Genomic DNA, 13,520 nt, shown 5'->3' on the forward strand with positions numbered 1-13,520 from the left:
GAAAGTCATTCACTTTGCTGCAGTATAGTGTTGAAAGACTCCGCACCCATTACCCTGCTCACCATGAACTTCCCTCCACAGCGCCCTCTGGTAAGGCTTCAGGTCGCCTGTTGCGGTTCGCGTATTGAGTCAATTTAACAGTGGGTTAAGTCTCGGCTTTCCACGTAGCTGGCGAAAAACTCTGTACGTGGTCTGTGCTCGGTACTAAAAATGATAAAAAAAGTAAAGGGAACGATGGTCGAGCAGCTTCGTTCACACATTGCACAAGAAAACCAGAAGCAAAGATGCGCAAGTCTGAGCAAGTCTCCGCACACCGGAGTCATCCGGTAAGCCGGGCATGGCTGGGCCGTTTTCTGAGGAACCGTCGTCTTCGCGGCCGCCATTTAAGCGGCCAGTGATTTGTGAGTCGTAAAGCAGTTTCTTACCGACTACAGCCAAATCCCTTGCGTGGTCTCACGCCGGCGAGCTGGCTATAACGCGGCCTATACACGGCACCAGTCGTTGCTATGGCAACCACCTTGCTCTCCTCCCCCCACCATACCTCGCCCCACTTGCTGCGCCCGTTGCGTAGGCCTCACGCAGCGCAACACGGTCCCTTCTCCCAAGATACATTACGCTGGGCGCATGCACTGACAGGCAGACCGAGATAAGCCGCGAAAAGTAAAGGCGAAATGGCGGCACCTCAGCGCAGCGCACGTTTGATCTATATATACTAGCACTGCCAGAAGTCTTCTGCGCCGGGCATCGTCCAGAGATAAATCAGTGACAAGAGGAGACCCCCCCGTGAGGTATTCTTTGCAGTAGCTGGTTATGCAAGTGGCGTAAACATAGCCGTCCGCCGCCAAACGTTCCCAGGCATGCTGAATGCGGGTAAAGAAGGAAAACATTTTGGGTCATCGAGGCGGCAGTTCTAAACGAGAGCCGTGGCACACTTTTAAGAAGCGCTCGAATGTGGAAATGATGCATAAGTCTACGAACGACATGACCTGCGGACATTCTCATTGCAGGGCCGCCGCTGTGGCTCAGTGGTTATGGCGCTCGGCTGCTGACCCGAAAGCCGCGGGTTCGATCCCGGCCACGGTGGTCGAATTTCAATGGAGGCCCCTGTGCTGTGCCATGTCAATGCACGTTAAAGAACCCCAGGTGGTCGAAATTTGCGGAGCCCTTCATTACGGCGTCCCTCGATAGTCTGAGCCGCTTTGGGACGTTAAACCCCTATAAACCAATTCTCATTGCAAGGAATAGAAGCACTGCCTAAAATAAACTGAGCTCAAAGTACAAGTACTTCTAGTGTTTTTTGCCGAGTGTACGATAAAAAGACAATTGCAGGAAAGGTCACCCAAAGGAATTCTAAGAGGGACTCAGTCGACACTAGGAGATATGCAAAATAGACCAAAGAACTGCTAGCTGAGAAATATCGTTTGTCTAAATGGCGTGAAAGGGCAGACGCTGGCCAAAGAATAAAAAACAACTTTCTTATTTGCATGGACATTAAAGGAGAGCCTGGTGCCTGAAGTGGCGCTGGTTAATCCTTTTTACGTATTTAAAAAAAATCTCTGCTGCTGACCACCTAAGACTCAATAAAACAACATAGAGAACACGGAGCACACGTCAGCGATGACAAAAATAATGGACGAACATAATTACAGTAAGCCCTATTGAATAATGAAGCAGATTAAATAAACAATACACAATAGGCAAGGGCCTAAGTACGTACCGATACGTAAGCGCAAAAAGCTGCTATAATCAACATCAAAAGAACACAGAAATAAGCAAGGACGTACGGACGCTATCGCAAAATATATGGAAGTGAAACTGAAAAAATGGTTGTCGGCGAATTCGAAATGTCAACACTGAAAACCATTCACTGAAAAAGGGGAGACAGTCACGAGAAGAACTCTTCGCTTGGCTAGTGGGTCCATTCTTATATATGTAAAGCCGCGCGAATTTAGGTGCCCGAAGGCGACACGAAGAAAGGCGGGAAAGAGCGTTGAGATGAAAACTGATTTTTATTTAGTGAAACGCGCGCAATAGATAGGAAAGCAGGCTATGGGAGGGAGGCAGACTAAATATTGGAAGGCGCGCAATATATAGAAAGGCAGTACAGCAGGCTTGTAACAAGGGAGCAATTACTCATTGCCATCCACCCAAGCGCAGCCACACGGCTACAAAGGAAACCTATACAGCTTTCTCAGAAACTTCGCAGTTAAATAAAAGTTCGTCCTGGTCCACAGATTCACCGGAGCAGTCGCTCCACCAACAGAGCTAACCGGGACGGCAAGCTTATGGTATAGCGAGAGCGAAATAATGTTCTCACTCGAAGTTTCCATTGTAGAAGCAAGCCGAGCTGATATCTCGTGCCAATAAGACTGTCTTCGTGTGGCGCTTGTTCTTTTTCGTGCTCTAGTGACGTTTCTTTTCAGATCATGTATCACAAATTAAGCCAGTTTTGGACCGTGTTTAGCAGGGAAATAGTGTCATGTTCGCTTGGCAAATTAGAATGGATAGTACTGAGAAATTATCAAGGTTAGCGCTACGACCATTCATGGAAGGTGCACTGACAGTTTTGCAAAACAGATTTAACTAAATCTAAAAGCAGGTAAAGGTACAGTCTCTTAAGTGCTGTTGTTATTAATGCGACAGTTCGCTTTCCCTATGATAACAGTCAGGACTAGCGGCCGGCGCTGGTGTCAAAGCTTGTTGCTCACCTATCGTAATCTTCCGTTATCATCTCTTTCGCGTCAAACACGGGCAGGCCATCATCGCCATCTGTTTCGGATGCTCATAACTCGAATCGATGAGAGCGTGCCGTGGCTTCCAGTATTTTTCCCGCATTTTCCTTTTTTTTTTGTTCGAGGACATAAATTCGTGCACAGAAGTAAAATAAATTACCCGCTGGAGTTCTTGTGCCGTCAGTTCAGCCCGTGTACGTAGCCGCTTTCCTCTTGCAAATGCTCTGGATTGACTTGTAATTTTACCTTCTTCGTACACTTAATGGCTTCTACGTCAGTCGCTGCACGCCCTAAGTATCCCGACTACAAGCTCTTGAAGCGAATGAACACCCTCCTCCGCCCCCTCCGTGCCACCCGATGACTTCTTTTAATGTGTTGCATTAGAATCCCCCCCCGCCCCCCCCCCCCCCCCCCCCGTGAGGAAAAAGTGTCTGCCGTTGTTCGGCTCAGTATTGCGCACCTTTGCCACCAACTACTACTACTTGGCACATAGATAAAGCGTTTCGCCACCAGCCACCGTTGGTAGTTGGAAAAGTACTTTTAGTGAATAAGAGGAAGAGACTGGAAGGTGGCTGGCTTCCACGGGAAAAACCCAAATCAACTGCAAAAAATGACTAAGCAAAAATAAAGATGACTAAAAACGACTCTGAAAAAAAGGACAAACAGTATAAAGAGAAATCCTCCTCTCCAATTGTAGCGGAAAGCATGGAGAGGCATGGAGGAGGTCCTGACGCGGGCGGAGGAATGGACAACCTGAGCGATGTTGCCACGGGAACAACCCAGCGGGTGTGTACCGTGGAAGGTGGGAGCCATTCAGCCAAGCCACTCAGCTTTCGCTGGTTAATGCGCTAAGGAAAGTTATTTATTCAAGCAAGAGCAAGACCTAATGCTAACGCAATGTCATCACATAATGACGATAAGCGCCCTCGTAATTTTTTCTTCTAGCTGTGCCTGACATTGAATTATTGTTTCGTTTTCTAAGGTATGACCTATTAATGCGTATGGCGCACTTACACTTTACGCCGCATTAGAAAAGAGCCCAGAAGAATGTCAGACTGAGGCATTAAATAGGTTCAAATGAAGTTAACTATCGATGCATTCGTTTTGGGTCTGAGGCAAATAAGGCGCAACTACAGCCCTGTATTCAAATTGTATTCCAAATGCGGCTAAGTGCCAATAAATCAGACGCTCTGTGGTTCTGAAGGTGGTTAGCAGAACATCAAGAGAAACAGCTTCCCGGAGACCTCTGTTTAAATTTCCTCCCTCCCTCCAATTGCCCAGCACACATCGTTTTTTCTCGTGAACGCATGTCCGCTATCGCAGGATTTGATGGCCAGGCGCATGGTGCGCTAAGATTGGGTGGTCTTGGCGGCCACTGTTTGCTTCAAATCCGTTTCTTGTAATAGAATTATTCTATGTAGCGATCTGGTGGTGCGGATTATTCTTTATGCAGGAAAAAGCCGAGTCTAGGTTGCGCGTCGTCTAACAGCTTCGCAGCAACCAGAAGCTATTTTCATGCAGTACAGATATGTGTCGAATGTTCTCCCTCAACAAGAGAAATTTCACCAGTTGCTAGTTGCGAGAACACTGCAGGATAACAACTTCGTTTACCTTCCGCTTTGTGGTCAGCGTTATTTGACCGTGCTGCCTATTTCTTTTTGTTCCGAATGTTGAAAACATTTCTAATCTCGGCTTCCAAAATTATTACAAAAATCAGAAGAAAGTCACGGCTGCATTCGAAGGTGACCCATTGTTAAGGATGGCGTCTGTTAGACTTTGAGAACGAACTGCGGCAACACTGGCAAGTTTTTGCATTTATCCCAATTTATATCATCTCTGTTCACTCTCCTGCCTCGGGCCGAAGTAGTGCCACTGAATAAATGCCCAGCACCAGCTCTTCCGTCCGCAGCTTCCTTAAGTGCCTTAACTGAAAGCTGACCTTTATGGTGATTCCCCCCCTCCGCATTTTAAATATACGCTTTTCTTTGCACTGGCGTTTGTTGCAAAAAAAAAAATACTTTATCACTGAAAACAAGTCTGTAGTATGCAAGAGGAGTTCTTTCTTGTTTTTTTTTTCTGTCGCTTCAGTGACAGCGCAGACACACAAAGGTTACCGCTTTGTGCCTCAACTGAGTATAGAATTACTTCTTCTTGAAGCAGACGACCACATAAAAAGCACTTTAGGCGCCTGCCTCTAACGGCCCAGAGGTTTTTAAAATGACATGACCGCATCTAACCTTCCGGTAATCGTTCATTTTAATCAGAAAACTTTTACTGGTCATCAGCCGCTTCCGGGGACTGAGGTAAAAGTGCTTAACTAAGGGCTCGTAGTTTTATGCAGTCAGCAAGAAAGTTTTAATTATTTACAACGTAAAAATTTTGTTCAAAAGACGCTTCAACTTGAGCGCCAGACGGGGCGGTGTTAAGATGAACTAGCATTAGAAACGAGATCTGGTTACGCGCGCTCAATAAGGAGAGGTGGTCGAAATTTCCGGAGTCCTTCACTACGGCGTCTCTCATAGCCCGAGTCGCTTTGGGACGTTAAACCCCCACAAACCATAAACCTTACTACGTAGTTTTCGCTCACTCAGACGCGCATCATCTTTCCAGCATAACCATGAAAAAGGGCTGTCCAGGAATACTCAGTAAGAAGCAGAATGCGGTGAAAGCACGTCACAACCTATGAAGTCTTTACTGCGAAGAAAAACCGCAACTTTTGTTCCACAGCCCTTTTCCTTCTGACGAATGATCCCTAAAACAGATTGTTAACTGCGATGCAAAACCAATGTGAATTTGATATTCGAGTGCGAACTAACTGTTCCCCTTAATATTGCATGTATTTGTTCACGTGAATGGCGCACGAGTTCATCTTGTGAAGCTGCCTGTATGGAAGCATCAAAGAACCCTCGTGCTCCGTAACTGTGAGCCGCAAATTTTTCTGCGTGGGAACACTTTGCCAGAGAGATTATGACTAATGGGGGCTTATATCAGATGTCAATCAAGAATAATCGCACCAAAAAACAATATTCCAGCACATCGCTGGCGGCGGGATATCGTTTCTGTACTGTCACTGTTAACACTGACTCATTTTGGTAGGCTCTTTGCGCGCTATGATTACGCCATAACCACATGGCCGCAGCTGTTTCCAGAGAAGCAGTCTTATTTTCCTTATTTCAAAGGACGATACATACCCATCAATTCAAGACAAAAGTATTTTTGAGCGGGAAACCGTTTATTAACGCATTTTTTTCATATAAACTAAGATTTCACTTTAACAATCAATATATTCGCAGATCACCTGACGGCAGTCTTCTAGTTTTTTTATATTAACGTTTTTCATATCGTCAAAGGGGTTCTCCATTGGTTTTATATGGCAGTCCTAACTGTTCGATGCGATCGCTCGAACCACTTAAAAAGAAAGATTTTGCTACATATCAGAATAATGGATTATTACCTTCAATATTCCCATACCAGAGCCTTACAATTTTCTACTTTCAAGAATTTTTGCCCGAGAAAGCTTGATTTGCTTGAGGTCCTCTGTTATGTAAAAAGGAGCTATTCTGCCAAAAGTAAACAAAATTAGGTGTCTCAATGTTAGTTCATCTGCTCTTTGTGTTTTGCAAAGCAACCACAGCCTATTATTTTAGTGCACTGCATACCCTTGACGCTGTGTACAACATTTCCTAGTAAACCAATCGCCCATGCATTTTTCATAGGCAGTACATCTCTATGTCTCCAGAGATTAATACATGTCACTGTTTCATGGTATGGAACAAATGAATGTTACCCCATACGCATAGGAAAGCTGAAGAGTATCCCTACTTCTACCCAGCCGTTACCAGCGAAAACTTTAAACTTGAATGCAGCTCACGACATGACCGTGCTTGCATGTATGAGCTTTCTATGAGTGCAAGATCACCTTTTTTTACGCATAAAATATTTGTGAGCACATTTAAGGCTTCTCTTTTCCCCTGATCAATTTGCGTAGATCTACTGTAATCACGATGCCAGTAGGGATCTTTCATCTACCCATTTCATTTATCAACAATTTGCTCTACACACGCTTCACATTTATTGTTACTTTGAAATCCAACTTGGATACCTTTCACACCTTGCGGTGCTGGCTTGGCAGTGTTGAAAAGCTTATTAGACACTCCTCGCTTCAAAACTATTGCTTCCACCAGCACGAACAAGCACATTTCGCACATCGGCTATGGGCTTTTGTAGAAGAATAAAAACCGTCTCATAATCGTAAAATTTTCTCATTTTTAGTACAAAGAGAGAATTTTGTCATCATGCAAGAGGTCTAAATCAACTGAATACGCAGTGAGCGAAGATTTTTTTCCTAGCATTCGTCTCGCCCGCAGACGCCTTGCGGAATTCGCCAGGTCTAACCAGTTGTCCCTCGAACTCCGCTGCGATAGACTAGTTTCCGATTACAAAACTTCGATTTTTGATCATGCGTCTGAAAAAGTGCTTGAGCGTAATCCATCGACAGCACCAATCGCACCCACTAAGAAAGCCCAGCATAAGAGAAACCATCTGTCCTTTCCATACACTGACATTCGCAGCATAATACCGAAACGTGACTCCTTGTGTGGCTTAATCAGTACTTCATCTAGAAATCTGGTGTTGCTAAAGGAAACTTCGTTAATTTATTTTCTTTTCAGATACTAAAATCCTACCTGATTTTTTTATTTTGAAACATTTCAGAAAGAGAGGCCTGGCGGCTGCAGCGACGGCGGCGTGCGCATCGCCACCAAGAGCATCCTAAGTTGTTCTCTCGTGAACATTACAACCTCACTAGAAATGATTTGGATATGCTGTCATGCTTCCTTTCCTCGAGTGCTTATCGGTGTCTGTTACCGACCGCCTCTTATGGAAAGTTCATTCACAATACTCTTGTATGACGCGCTCCATTCAATAACATCGGTCTTTCCTAATACCACTATTTTGCTATTTGGCGATTTTAACTTTCCCACCATAGATTGGAATAATATAGCCAGTACGCAGGCAAAAAGTAATGACGGTTGTAACTTTTTCCATACGTCTTACTTTCGGCTTGTCTCAAATTGTTGCGGAACCCACGCCGAAGACTGATCATTCGTCTAACATTCTTGATCTTATACTGACATCTCACCCTGACGATTCTCTGCCCCTTCATACATTTCTCTCCTTAGTGATCCCGTCGTTGTTCACACCGCCTTTCCTTCGAAAATTTCAAAGAGCAGTAAGTCTAAAAAGGTAATAACTCTTTATACCAAAAGTGATTACTAAAGCATGAATCGTGACCTCACTAACTTTTATAATAATTTGGGCTGTACCTATCGTCTACGTTCTACTGAACCTAACTGGTTGCTTTTTAAATCTGGGTTACTACGCTTGATAAGGCTTTATATCCTTAGGATCACCATAACTGAGCGAAAACGTTCTATTTGGTTTAATATGGCACTCAGAAGCCTAAAAAACAAAAAAAGGCTTTTCTAATCTGCCAATTCATTTAACGCTGAACTAGCTTGGAGCAAGTATTGTACTATCGCGAAGCAATATTCTAACCTTCCTACCCAAACTAGACGCCTCTTTTATTCTTCTACCCTTCCTACCATGCTACAGACCAGCCCAAACACTTCTGGAAGACAATTAATCTTGGCCTAACTGATACTATTTCCATCTGTGACAACTTCAGCTCGCCTGTAACCGTATCCGATGTACCTAATGTCTTAAATGCCGCATTTTGTATTGTTTTTACTAACTAAACCACCCGTGACCTTCCCGACTTCCCGCCTTTCTCGCATGAACAAATGGAAGAAATTACTTATAATCCCTTCCGTTTTCAAAATCATAGACTCGCTAAGGTATTTATCTTCCTCCGGTATTGACGGAATAAACTCGAAAGTCTTAAAAAAACCCTAAACATGTTTGCATCCTTGTTCTATCCCTTATTTTCGAGTAGTCATTTTACACCTGTTACATCCCCCTTGACCAGCGCACTGGGCAAGTAATCCCAGTCTTCAAGAAAGGTAACCAATCATCTCCAGAAAATTACCGACCAATTTCATTAACTAGTATGTGCTCTAAAATTGTGGAACGCATCATTTATCTCCCACGTAGGTTCCTTTCCACTATCTGTCAACTTTTTTCATTCAAGCCAGCATGGCTACCGTAAAGGACATTCGTGCGAAACGCAACTTGCTGTGTTTCTTCATGTCATTCATTTTAATCTAGATCGCAACATTCCTCCTGATGCTATATTTATTGATTGCGAGGAAGCATTCGACAAGGCACCTCACCCCGGCCTTCTGCTTAAGCTGTCTGAATTAAACTTCCATCCACAAGTACTTAGTCGGATCCAAGGCTTTTAATCACACCGCATGCAGTTTGTTTCCGCTAACAGTCAGTCTGCGGTGCGCCCTTGATGACTCTGTACTGCGTACTATACTGTGTACTATACTGCTGTGTACTGCTTGACTGCGTACTATACTGTTCTGTAACGGCCTTGGTCAATACTTCTGCCCTCCGATATGGCCTAATTCACTTGCTGGAATGGCACACTACGTACCTTATGTCCTTGAATACCTCTAAAATTGTGCTGATTTCTTTCCTCCGCAGCCGAAACTGCACACCTGCTAATTACAAAATTAACAGCAACACTAAAGTTGCAACCAATTTAAGTTCCTCACAGAATTTAGTCTGTAAGAGACCTTGAGCACAGGTCAAAAGCAATGGCGTCTGTATGCCTCGAATAGCACTTGTTTCAAAACCATTCAAAGTTTAAACAATGGTCGGCTAGGGAAAAGTGAAAATTCAGAATCGTTATGGGAGACTAAAACACAGCTCTTGGAAGATCTACCACTTCAATCACTTTTTTGTAGCGGCTCGGAATATAACAGCCAGTGCGATTTGCATTTTTGTATTTCATGTTTGTCGAAGTCAAGGTTAACTTCTCAAAAATTCACATTTTTCACAACATGGTTAGCATACATCGCTTCATAGTCAAATGGTCTAACACTACACCAAACAGCTAAAACGCTATCATATCACACCTTCACTACCACCACTATTTTTTTTAGAAAAAGTGCAGCTATTAGTTTCTTACCATGAGCAACGTGGTGGTGAAACAAAAAAAATACTGAATTTCCGGCAAAGAAGCGAATTCAAGCTTATGCGTAATTGGCTCATATGACTGCAAGAACGGAAAGAATCAACAAAGGTATTGAACACTTCGCAGCAAGATCAGCGCCTAAAGGTCTCCTTCTCAGAAGTAACAATTCATTTGAAGCATTGTCCAAAGTTACATCAGCTCACTTTTGTAGGCGCTGCAGAAAACAAGCAGCCCATTATATTTGCAATTACTTCCCCAGAAACGTAACTAATCTGACTGGCCCATGGAAAATAAGTAATCGATAGCTGTTACGTTATTTTTCGTCCACTTTTGATTCGAGCACAAATTACAGGGACGAGAGTGAGTTCGTGCGGCTTGCTTGATGTATTGTGTGTTGTCGTGCATGCGTTTCTAATTTCACCTGCAGTTATTTTTCTAAGCCTTCTCCGGCATTTTTTTTAATCTTTTTGCTGGGAACACATCAGTAGATAAGCTGAATATCTTCTCGATGTACACATCTGAGGGAAATGGGGTACTTTAAGATACGAAGACCTTGAACACCACCTCGAAGCTATGCCATGCGCTGCGATTCGCTGTTATTCGCTCTGTGATTGGGACAAAGGCCAAGCTCACCAAACATGTCATTCTGTTGTGGCGTCGTGGCGAACTAAAAAACGCGATGTGCGGTACGCGCGGAACACAGGACTAATCAAACGCAGTCCGCTCCGGCTAGCATGTGCGGACATCAACCCTCCAGCGGCTTCTCCGCAGCTTGATTGTTTTCGCTCTAACCCGAGGCAATTCCGTGTTACACCACTCTTTCCCACCTAGTTCAAGTTCTCGAGTTAAGCTAATGGCACAGTTTGTTCTTAGGAAACAAAACGTCGCAGACTATTAGTAGTCGATTATTTTAAAAAGTATTGAGGTACCGTGAACGTTACTTTCCACAATAATAATCAATCCGTAACAAAAATTCGAAGAGAATGTCATTTATTACAAGTAATTAATTACTTCTGGCTCTTTCCGCGAAAGTCTGCATCAGGCCCTTCGCAAAGCAAAAGAAGGGCCAATATAGCCGCCTAATAAACCGCCTAACCGTATGTAATAATGACCGTGTTTCGTGAAACGTAACTTGACAAATTGCCCGCATACCCTCTACTCGCTTCATCGTGAGCAAGAAAGCTCTCTTTTGCTAATCAATCAATAATAAAAATTACTGTTTCGGAGGATATTCGAAGCACATTCGTGATTTGCCTCGCAAACTGCGCCGCACCCTGCAAAGTTACATCCAAACTTTCTTGCTGTTGTAAGACGTTTGCCACAGAATTACGTCCAAACTTCCGTGTTCTACGACATTTGCCTCGCCGCCTTCACAGCGGATAACAACCGTAAATCGATCATGTCGACCGAATACGCCAATAGCACGCATTGTCGTTCTCAGCGGACCGGCCAAATGCATTGCGAGTTAAGCACGGCGGGAGAAAAAAACACATAAAAGAAAAATAAGACCAGTACCGTGGCACAGCATACAAGAAAGTGCGACGACCGAGCAGGCACTTCTTCCCAAAAGGTTTCCCAATTTCGCCACGTTTCTCGGATCAATTCGTCGGGCCGACAGGAGGCACTCTGTGCCTCTTGAATTATGCACCAGTCTCAGATGTGATTAGCGGGGCAGCGGCGGGGGTGCCGAGAAAGAAGAGTTTGGAATCGCATCAAAGGAGACTTGAGATTTAGGCGCAGGGCTTTCTCCGCGCATGAGTGGACAAGAGATCCAAAACACCCACTGTTCACTGTTTCAAGCCTGTCGTCACACGGGTTTTATCGTTCTTTTGTCTTTCACTGGTGCTCTTTTTGAAGCACGAAGCTCGTGAGACGACTTCGCGGAAGCGACTGACATAAGAGATCCAAAAGCGGGCAGTCTAGGCTTCGCCTCACTGGGGATGTTTAACGGAGATATGAAAGAGCATTTCTGGTTCAAGTTGGCCCTTCTTAGTTTTCACCTGGTTTGTAGGCATTACCTCCTCCAGCTTTTCTGTTTAATTGACTACTTCCACGCGCCGACGTGCCTGTAATAGCTCACCTCAAAGTAAAGACGTCCTGAATAAAACATGTCACGACGCAGGACAACTTACGTTAGGTGAGGCTTGCGCCTTCTGCGCATCCAAGACTGAGATGTCGTCATCGCACCTGCATTCGTCGGTCTTGACTGCTTTGAGCTCGGGCACTGTCTGTGTTCAGTTGAATGGTCTGAACATGGTGCGAGGTGAAAATTTCACTTGTGGCTGCAGGAACAAAAATAGCCTTGGCTAACATTCGGGCATGTCCTCTTCTTTCTATACCAGGGTCAAACTTTGTTACTTTGCAAGAGAGCCTCCCGTAGTGGGACAATTGGTTCCAGAAGTGCGACACTCTCACGCAATTACTAACTAAGCATACGATTCTGGAATTTGGCGGCTCGTGGTTCTAGCTTTTATTGAAGACCCACAAACACTTGACTTTGATTGTGAGAGTGACGAGAAAGGACACCTCTGGTCTTACCCTCTCTTTGGTTTTGGACGGCGCGGTCAGCTGACCAACCGAAAATAACTTTATATTTTGGGCATCGAAACAACAGCTTCTTATAGCTGCGTCAGCAGACAAGTCAAAGCACGCCTCTTTATTAGGCCCAAACTTAATGCTTGAGGCGTCGATTAAAACTTCATTCCTCGGGATATTGACGCACTTAAGAGAGATGTGGCTTGAGAAATGGGGCTTTCCAGTAACAACGACCGAATTCTAGGCCCGGAAAGAATATTCGATGCAACTACAGAGGTAGAAGAGTGACGTTGAATCACCGGCATCTAGCGCAACATCGGTTATTTTCATTATGTTACACCTCTATCGGCTACTATTAAAGCATCGCTCGTTTTCTGACACACAGATACAATTGAGGAAGTTTCAAAAATAACTTTCAGCCATTATCAATGAGGTCCAGCAGTCACAACCTGAAATTCCACTGGCGCAGAGGAGGATTCTTCGCCCGCTTTTACAAAGAACCCTATAGAGCTTCAGTGATCTGTCGGTCCGGTTGCTGCGAAGGACATCAAAGACGTTGTACTTCATTTTCATGCTTGTTAACATGCTGCCAATAATTTTCTTACGAGTACTGAACCAGCCCTCAAGGTGGCTCAGTAATTGTGGTGCTCGGCTGCTGACCCTAAAGACGCGGGTTCGATACAGGCCGCGGCGGTCGTATTTCGATAGAGGCAAAATCGTAGAGGCCCGTACACTGTGCGATGTGAGTGCGTGTTAAAGCACTCCGGGTGGTCTAAATTAGCTGGAGCTTTCCACAATAGTGACCCTCTTAGCCTGAATCGTTTTGTGACGGTAAACCGTGTAAATCAAATCAAACAAACAAGTACAGACAGTATACAGAGTACCCTCATATAGATGCAATGAATGGTTCGCAATACTAAGCAGTGATGCAGCCGTCGAGAATAATCAATGGAAAAAGAGCAGGTCAGAATATGCCAAGACTATTACTGCCTCGCCTGTGGGCTCAATCGCGGCCACGAGACAGTATAGCCCGCAATATTCTGAGGGGATTCTCAGGATTGTACAGGTTTTTCAAATTTCTAAACGTGAATGAATGTTTACGTGCCAACAAATCAAGTTAGACACGATCAGGAAAGCAAAATATATTTTCC

General features: G+C 44.4%; 1 protein-coding gene across 2 annotated transcripts in view; it reads left to right on the forward strand.

Moving 5' to 3' along the window:
- Positions 1 to 13,520, forward strand: part of LOC144128310 (low-density lipoprotein receptor-related protein 4-like) — a 342,886-nt gene that overhangs the window by 195,806 nt on the left and 133,560 nt on the right. The gene's annotated exons all lie outside the window — the stretch shown is intronic.

The sequence above is a fragment of the Amblyomma americanum genome, chromosome 4 (genome assembly GCF_052857255.1).
Source record: "Amblyomma americanum isolate KBUSLIRL-KWMA chromosome 4, ASM5285725v1, whole genome shotgun sequence".
In the NCBI taxonomy this organism is placed as follows: domain Eukaryota; kingdom Metazoa; phylum Arthropoda; class Arachnida; order Ixodida; family Ixodidae; genus Amblyomma; species Amblyomma americanum.